Raw genomic sequence first — 8,831 nt, forward strand, 5'->3', positions numbered from 1 at the left:
TTGTTGCAAGGCTTGACAAAGTGTATTCACAATTCTCAAAATGTTGTTTATCAAGTGCAAGACGCATATGAATTCAAAGCTCTTCATTACTTTGTTAACACCATTAGCTTGACCGTGAATTGTTGATTTGTACTCTTCTTGAGACTTTCAACAACTACACAAGATGCCTCATACATATCAATCAAGTTTCTAACAGAGTCATAATGCAAACTCCAACAAGTAGCTCCAACTCGATGCAAGGTACCAATTTGATTGGACCCTACCAGATCGACGCTCACCATTAGCCAACATATTTTCAACCTCACTCCTATGAAAAGATTTTAACTCACCAAGGCGCCTTGGAGAAGATGCAACAAGATTGACAATACAACTCAAGTGAGAAAAAAATTGCCAAACATTAGGCTCATCTTTTGCGCAACAATTAAGGCCAATTACAGACGATGTGCAAAGCATTGTACATAATATGCATATGGGCAATCTTTAAGAAATAAAGCTTGAAGTCCATTCCATTCGCCATGCATATTGCTAGCACCATCATACCCTTGACCACGTATGTTTTGAATAGGGAGATTAAATCAAGAAAGGATATTTGATATCTCTTTTTTAAGAGTCAATGTAGATGTATTTTCGACACCCACGATATCAAAAACTGTTCCCCTAGCAAACTATCATTCTTGACATATCTAAAACTAAAGGCCATTTGTTCTTTTTTAGACTTGTCTTGGGATTCATCAACAAGAATACAAAAATAACCTCCTGCATCTTAATCAAAAATCATATTCCTAACTCTGTTTGCAAGTATATGCAAAATCTCCTTTTGGATCTTCGGAGAAGTGTATTTGGTATTTGTGGAGCATTCTTTAATATAATGCTCTCAAGTGCATCATTCCCTCTCGCCTTGAACTTTAATAATTCAATTAGATTACCTTGATTCAATTAAGTCGAGCTTTCATCATGACCTCTAAAACCAAGTCCTTGAAGAGCAAGTACTTAAATGGTTTCAATTGTTGCCTTTATCTGCATTCGATTCTTCAAAATCTCTTCTTTTGATTGCGCATTCAACACTTTTCCAATGTGTTGGGAGGATTTCTTCAAATTGTCATGACTAATAACACAATAACTATGCAATGAAGATGCAAATCCGACATGAAGCAAAAAAACACATTTGGATCTATCATTTACTCTCTTCCAATTGTTAAACCCCTCATCAACAAGCGCAGAATGACTGATCGACTTATTTGGCTGATCAAACAAAAAGCATAAAAAAAAAAATGCTTTATCCTTTGAAAGAGAATACTCTACCCAAAAAAATTGTTTAAACCAAATATGTTGGAATCGGCGATTCTGCTTTCCAAATGAAGACCTAGGATACTCAAGTTTAGGTTGATAAGGCCCCAAGTTCACATAAGCTCATCTAACCTCATCCTGTTGATTAACCAGATATTCACAAATTTGCAAGCGTAAACCAAGATCTCGTTCAATAACAGTTGAATCAAATTCGCTTAGTTTATTTGCTTGAGGCATGGAAGGCAAGCACATCAAAAAATGAGGTTTCAGCAACATTGGATGTTATACTACTAGACTTCTGTTTTGATTGATAGAATGAGAAAAGGGTTTTTCCTTTTTTTAGTGGTGGAGGTTCCATTATTTATAACCTAAAAAAATTTATAAAAAAAAAATAAAAAAATTAGCCCTATTTAATCTTAAACCAAAGTATATTCGCAATAATTTTAAATATTAAGATTTTTATATATATCCTCAATAATTTTTATTTAGGCTTTCATTATTTTTATATATATCCAAAAAAACTCCTTCAAACTTAAAAAAACTAAGGGCAATATAGATCATTGAACAATGCAGCATCATAAAAAAATTAAGAGCAATATAATATTTGTTGCATAAAGACAAAATTTTAAAATCATTGTTAATCAAATCCATTCTCAACCAATGAATAAAATAATTGGTTAATTACACTTACAAAAAATGTTAGGAAAGTGGAGCCGCTACAGGCTACTGGAGATGACGGATAGAGGGCCGATGCCTATCTATTGGAAGATGTGAGGATTGTTTTGAAAGATTTGTTCTTTAAACAAATACAAACCTATTGGGCTACCTATTTATTTTTTTGGGTAAGTATTGGGTTGACTATCTTAAAAAACAAACAAAAAAACTATTGGCCCTTATTGGGGTTGGGCTGGGAAAAACAATTTTTAGAAATTTTTTAAATTTTGGATTGGACTGTAGCCACCTATGCCCAACCCTAGATCCGCCCTTGGTTTTGAACCACAACAATAGAAGAAGAAAATATTCAAATGTTCTCTCACCACCAATGTGTAAACGAAACTCCTACAAAAATATATAATGGAGACATCTATTAATTCCTCCAAGATCTCTAATTACTAAAACTTTCCAAAATAGAAATAACAATATATGAAAAATGTTATATTCTATTGTGTATAATACTCACTGTCAAAAAAAAAAACAAAGGGAATAATAGTCCCAAAAAAATTATAAATACGGCAAAAAAGACCTCATGGGATACAAATCTAGATACATGGGAATGGATGGAAGACAATAAAACCTTGTAGGTTTATTGGGCTATAAATCTATTAACAGGGATTTATAAATAAATCCCCCTTTTATAAAAATTCACGTATAACAATTATTTTACTTTTTAATTTTTAAAAATATCACTCTAAAATTATTCTAAAAAAATCATTGTGTTGTCGTTTGGCAAAAAAAAAAAAAAAATAATTAGTCTTTTTGGAGTTGAGACTTTTTTAACTTGGGATTAAAAAGTTCGTTTGACAATTTTATTTTTATTTTTTTGACTTTTATGAGAGAAAAATTAAAATGATTATGGTTTAAATATGACATTTTGTTTTATTGACTTAATTAGCGTATTTAATCTTTTGTGCTTTTTTTAATTTCAATTGAGATAGCCAAAAGATTCACACTCCCAAAACACTATATGTGCATTGTCTATTTAGTCCAACTAGTGATGCAATGAAAATTTTTACAGATAAACGCATAGTAATTTGTCTTTGTTAGGTAGTTGGGGCACAAACGATAACCTATTTATTGGGTTGGGTTGGGTTGGGGGTGGTTTAGCTGCACTACTACATTTAAATTTTTTTTTTTTTTTTTTTTTTTTTAGTTATGCTTTTTCCAAAGAGCTACATTTTTAAAAATTTTTTTTTTTCTTTTCAGTTATGCTTTTTCAAAGTTATGCTTTTTCAGAGGACGCTCAGGCTAAAAGTCCAAAATTAAATTTTCAGGTGGTGGAATATATGTGCTTGTGTTAACAGTATGCTTTTGAAAGTTTCCATGTGTTGAGAATATAATCAACTTTAATATGAGACATCAATTTTCAGTGAATGCCTAGAATTTCATCTAGTGGATTAGACAAAGCTCCCAAACTGTATAGAATTCTAGTTTTAGTTGCCATCTATTATTGTTGTATCGTTAGTCTACATGTAGCAACTAGACATACCAACACCAATCTACTCAATAAGTTAAATAAGTTATAGATATCAGTTTCTAATAAAATTAATTTTAGAATATTCTTATTAAAATCTGTCAAATAAAATTCATGTTGATTATGAAATTTTTTTAAAAAAAATTATTACCACTGAAATTGTTGTAAACAGTAACATGTTATTCTCACTACAACAAAAAAGGCCTTTGGTAACAGCCTGACTGTCTCCAAACATCAAATTTTCGTCACCAAAATGATCTGTGACAAATAAAGTTTGTCACCACATTTGTTGTCTATTTGTCGTTGCAAAAAGTATCTGGTGACGAAAAATCGTTTCGTCGCCTATTCGTCATTTTTGGCGACGAAAATTTTCATCTCTAAATGTTGAATTTTTCGTCCTCTATAACATCCATTTCATCACTATAATTAAATAATATTTTATTTTTAATTGTTTTGGTGACAAAATATTTCATCACAAAACATTAAGATAGAGGTTTTAGTGACGAAATTTATCCTCATCAATGATATAGATTAAGGTGACAAAACAATTTGTCACTAAAATGAGCACAAAACAAAATTCTTCAATGACAAAAACAATTTAATCACAAAATATTTCAAGTTGGGGATGAAATATTTGGCAAATGTGACGAAATAGAGACAGTTTTTTATTTCGTTGCTAATAATAATTAACATTTTTTTTAAAAATGGGGATAATATTTTCAATTTTCAATTTTTTTCACTAAAAATCCACTGCACATTTTAATAACATGTTTAACAAAATATCTATTATAGATCAATACAAAAACTTGTTCATTTTCATAAACACCACAGTCGAAATATGTCTCATAATATCCACAAAAATACAATATCAATTGCAGATTACAAAACATATCTCCTAATATCCACAAAAATATAACATCAAGTACAGTTTACTAAACATGTCTCCTAATATATATAAAAATATAAACTTTACAACGCAACCAAAATACATGCAAGGTAATATTAACAAAAACACAAAATGAACAAGCTCCTGCTCTCCAGATTACCAAACATGTCCTTCTCTAATCTCCAATCTGCAACAAAACAAAACCAAAAAAAAGAGAAAGACAATTACTATCTTACAGATAAAATATACAATTTAACATTTTTTTAAAAGTGCATTTTTTGCCTTAGTTTTCAAACCGAGAGTCCCGTGCTAGTTCAATAAGTTTTCACAACTTACATTGGTCCCTCCTAAGGTGTTTTTCGGGCTTTCTCGTGGCTTTTTCATGATTTTGGGCCCCAATAGCCTATTTTCAAACTTAAGTGTTGGAAAAAGTGCATTTTTCGACTTAGTTTTCAAACCGGGAGTCCCTGTGCTAGTTCCATAAATTTTCACAACTTACATTGGTCCCTCCCTAGGTGTTTGGGGTGTTCCCCGAGCCTTCTTGTGGCTGTTTCATGATTTTGGCCTTTGACAGCCTATTCTCAAGCCTAAGTGTTGGAAAAGTGCATTTTTCTACTTAGTTTGCAAACAGGGAGTCTCGTGCTAGTTCCGTAAATTTTCAAAACTTACATTGGTCCCTCTCGAGGTGTTTGAGGTGTTCCCTGGGCCTTATCGTGGCTATTTTACGATTTTGGCCCCTCGATTACCTATTTTCGAGCCTAAATGTTGGAAAAGTGCATTTTTCTACTTAGTTTTCAAACCGAGAATCCAGTGCTAGTACCGTAACTTTTCATAAGTTACATTGGTCCCCCCTGAGGTGTTCGGGGTGTTCCCGTGGCCTTCTTGTGGGTGTTTCTCGATTGGCCAATGGCCTATTTTCAAGCCTAAATGTTGGAAAAGTGCATTTTTCTATTTAGTTTTCAAACCGGAAGTCCCGTGCTAATTCCATAAGTTTTCACAAGTTACATTGGTCCCTCTCGAGGTGTTCGGGGTGTTCCCGTGGCTTTCTCGTGGGTGTTTCACAATTTTGGCACCTGATGGCCTATTTTCAAGCCTAAGTGTTGGAAAAGTGTATTTTTTTACTTGGTTTTCAAACCGCAATACTTTTTCTGCACCTTAACTTCATGCATAAACACCACATTCAGAAGTTCAGTGATCTCATGTTTTCAACAAAATCTTCAATCCAAGGGAACTTAAAAGAATCTAAAAACAGAAACGCGTCTGAATGTTGAAGAGAACACCTTAACTACACTAATAATTTTGGAACATAAAATTCACATAAAGATGAAACTACACATTATAAACTCCATTTTTAACAGAACCCAGTGAATTCAAATTCAAACAATTCTTGATTTATCTATGTTATTATTACCATTCAAATCATAAGAAGAGAACTCATACAATCGTTTATGAAAACAACTAGTATCAACACAAAACATCATTTGTTAGGAAATTCTTCAAAGTTGGTAGCACTCGTTTGTTACCTTCATGAAGATATCAATATCAGGATCAGGTTTAATATTTGTTTCTTTCTCTCTCCTTGGTAACTCTGCTAATATATCTGCAAATGTTTGAAAAGAATAATTAACATACTTAACATGTAACAAGTCATCGGTGTGCATGGTTTGAGCATATGTAAACAAAAGAAAATAAAACTAAACCATTCTTTTTATCAACCATAACAGGATCTGACCCCTTGGCATCTTGTTGAAAATGCCGAGGTTTTTCTCTCAGTCATTTCCCCAATATGAAGATCGTGTTAACTATTATATGAAACAGTTCTCTACAGTACAAACTCATGCATTTCATGGCCATTCATTAACACATTAACCCCATAAAAAGTTCTAAAAAAAATAAATCGAAATAAGGAAGCATAGTGTAGGAAATGTTAATACCACTCCAGCTTTCCCAAAATTTCTTTCTCCATGAGAAGAATCTGTTACCTAACATAAGCGTTGTCTGATATAAAAATGAAGTCATTAATTAACCCACAAAAATCCTAAAATCCTAAAAAAAAAAAAAAAAAAAAAATTGCACTTGCAATTTTAGTGAAGCCAACAGACTTTTAGATCAAAAATGAATTACAGAAGATGAGAAAGAACAAAACACTACTTACCTCTGGTGTTCAAATTTGATTTTCAAATTTCATGTTTGGTTTGATTTTCAAATTATACTGAAACATGAAAACACAATATAAAAGTAGAGGAGGGTAAATTAAAAATATATACCTTATATATTTATTGGCAAGGTCCACAAAATAATAAGATAAGGACATTAAGCCAATAAAGACACAATGTGTTTGTCATTTAATAATGAAAGGAATTGAAGGATATGTATATGTCTGCATACTCACACATGCATCATGAAGGGCATTAGTTGAATCATAGGGCATTTTCAGCAAGGTTGATAGTTATCCAACAACAAAGCATGTCAAGTATGCTAAAATTTCATATAAAAGGTACTAACTCTTAAGAACTTCAATACATTGAGCCAACTGCCAACCAAACTAAGTCAACTTTGATTTTGGGCAGGTTAGGGTCAGAGTTGCAATGCTTATGGTTGAGCTTCAGAATAAAACTTCCCCTCAGAGCCCCAACCGATTGTGCTTGCTTAAAGGTGTCAGCCCAACCAAATCAAACCATGGTTTATATATATAATATAACAGCAAACATACAATGCATAATATAGAATTCATATATATATGTGAGTCATAACTTAAAAGTAGGGATTGAATGTATATTACCACACCCCAGACCACTTATAGCTCATAAAATATCCTTATATACTCAGCCACAATGCTTAACAAATAAATCAAATAGCCTTTGAATCCACTTTTATTTAAAAGGTTTCCTTGAATCCACTTGCTGAGAAATCAAACTTGAAAATGGTATACTAATCCATATACATTGATTTTGGTTCTCCTCTCAACCTAACCAACATAAAATACCAACTTAACCAACCCATCCTAACTCTAGCTAAAACTAAGGTTGTAACATGAGTTTCCATTAAGCCAGGTCAGATTGTGGAGGTTGGAGATATTTGGAAAAGTATTGAATGCTAATATAGAGTATGGCTAACATCCAACTTAACCTAACCCAAAAAGGTCCTGGCCTTGGGTGCCATTACAAATGATTTTGAAGCTACATCAGTATCTTTTCATGATATTAAGAAGAGAAGGGTGCTTATGATGACCTCGTCCTAGGTCTGTTGCTTATTTATGGAATATTTTCTTGCTTTGCTAAGCTGAAATTGGATACAGATGGTTGCTCTCGTGGGAACCAAGGCTGATGGGTACCATGTAGGATCATGAGTTCTATGTTCTGTTGCTAGTTCTACCACATAGGTTGAGTGATAGTTTTTTGGTGATTGATTTTATTGAGGATGGGTGATAGGCGCACAAAGGATGGTTGCTCTCGTGGGAACCAAGGCTGATGGGTACCATGTAGGATCATGAGTTCTATGTTCTGTTGCTAGTTCTACCACATAGGTTGAGTGATAGTTTTTTGGAGATTGATTTTATTGAGGATGGGTGATAGGTGCACAAAGGACCGAAACATGCCATTGAAAGACTTTCTTGAGACAAAGATGGGCTGTCAAGAACATAGAGGAGGTAGCCAATAGCAGTCTGTTCTCACCTATCGATAGCTAGCAGGTTGCTTCCAAGCTTAAACCATTTGAAATTGAATTGCTACTTTTTTTTATACGCAGGTCCTGTCTTGTTCTCTTTTCACCTTTGTAACTCCTCCTACCTAAGGTGCGATGGCTCCGGGTGCCCTAACGAGATTAGCATAGCAGGTCTAAGTTACTCAAAAAGATACATGGCCACTTTATGGGTCAATCTACACACTTGTGGTTCCTTTTCTAAGAGTGCTATTGATGACTATTCTTCCATTCAAAGGGAGTGCAACAACAACAAAAACACTCAGCTAGCTCATGCTTCCTTTGCAACTTTTTCTCTTCACTAATGTCTTCCTTCCCTTGTACTCTATTTTCTCCCTTTTTTTTGTAATCTTTTTTCTTCTAATAGAGAACTTGCTCCATATTTTTCTCTTTTTCTTTGTTTAAAATGCAATGGACGGTTCAGATTAGACCCGGTTATAATGGGATCCACATTCAAAATAAATCTCAGCTTGTCAATACACTTTCTGTGATCCATTCTATGTTTTTCTATTGTATTCTTAGCATTAGTGTTATATATTCTCTTCAGCAAATAACAATACTAATAATAATGATGATGAACATGATAGATTATTGAAACTCCAGAAACAGCCCAATTTATGAAGGGAAAAGAAAATGAGAGTACAATTCCTCACTTAAATGCTACCAAAGAAAACAATACATCAATGGACAGACTGAATTCAACCAGTGCACTTTGTTAGTTTTCATTGCAAAAGCCTGAAAAAACAGAACTATAGCCAATTCTATTGT

General features: G+C 33.1%; 1 long non-coding RNA gene across 2 annotated transcripts; it reads right to left on the minus strand.

The window, feature by feature from the left end:
* Window positions 1–4,273: 4,273 nt before the first annotated feature.
* Window positions 4,274–6,660, minus strand: LOC114295135 (uncharacterized). 2 transcript variants are annotated; one of them, XR_014364196.1, is made up of 4 exons: window positions 6,520–6,660; window positions 6,299–6,362; window positions 5,888–5,964; window positions 4,274–4,551 (listed from the first exon to the last, which is right to left on the minus strand). It is a non-coding gene; the product is annotated as an uncharacterized LOC114295135 (long non-coding RNA). The 2 variants fall into 2 exon arrangements; XR_014364195.1 differs by lacking the exon at window positions 6,520–6,660 and having other exon boundaries at window positions 4,318–4,551; window positions 6,299–6,435.
* Window positions 6,661–8,831: the final 2,171 nt, after the last annotated feature.

The sequence above is a fragment of the Camellia sinensis genome, chromosome 3, assembly GCF_055761805.1.
Source record: "Camellia sinensis isolate YWXY chromosome 3, ASM5576180v1, whole genome shotgun sequence".
Taxonomy (NCBI): domain Eukaryota; kingdom Viridiplantae; phylum Streptophyta; class Magnoliopsida; order Ericales; family Theaceae; genus Camellia; species Camellia sinensis.